Here is a 683-nt window from a genome sequence, read left to right as displayed (position 1 = left end):
GGTGAGCTTCTTTAGAATGTGGGCGTTGAGTTGCAGTTGATGAGTCCCACTGTTCGATTGTAGAGTGACTGAAACTATTCCTCTGGTGTATCCTGAATTAATTCCACCAATTCCCACTAGCTCCACTGTTGATGCCCTTCTCTGTAAATGCAGTTGATTAACTAATTGTTCGGAGATAAACGATACCTCTGAACCCTGGTCGATGAGTGCTCTGGCTTTTGTCGTGAATCCTCTCGGTGATATGACTTTTACTCGTGCTGTTGCCAACAGCACTGACTGTTGATCTGCTTCTCCTTGGTGAGTTTCGTGGTTGATGTTCTCTGCTTTCTCATTGATCATTTTGTTGTTGAAGTTCACTGCTACTGGTGGTGATGTACTGGATTCTAATGTTGAGGAATGATCAATGAGATGGTGAGTGTGCTATTGCGATTGAATTCATTCACTCACTGTTCCCGTGATCTTCTTGCTGCCTGGATGTTCCAGCAGTCTGGACGGGTTCAGCTTGAGTGCATCTGGCTGGAGGCGGGCTCATTGTCCATGAACTCCCTCCATGGATGAGAGTGTGGTGATATCTGCTACATTTGTGGCACTTCTTTTCCGACGTGCACTTCGCCTTCGTGTGTGGCCCCAAGCAGTTGAAGCACAGCCCCTTGTTGATAACGACGTCGTTTCTCTTCGCTGGG

Source organism: Diachasma alloeum, unplaced genomic scaffold (genome assembly GCF_001412515.2).
Source record: "Diachasma alloeum isolate Michigan unplaced genomic scaffold, Dall2.0 Dall_scaffold_00772, whole genome shotgun sequence".
In the NCBI taxonomy this organism is placed as follows: domain Eukaryota; kingdom Metazoa; phylum Arthropoda; class Insecta; order Hymenoptera; family Braconidae; genus Diachasma; species Diachasma alloeum.
This window is presented reverse-complemented; position numbering follows the sequence as displayed.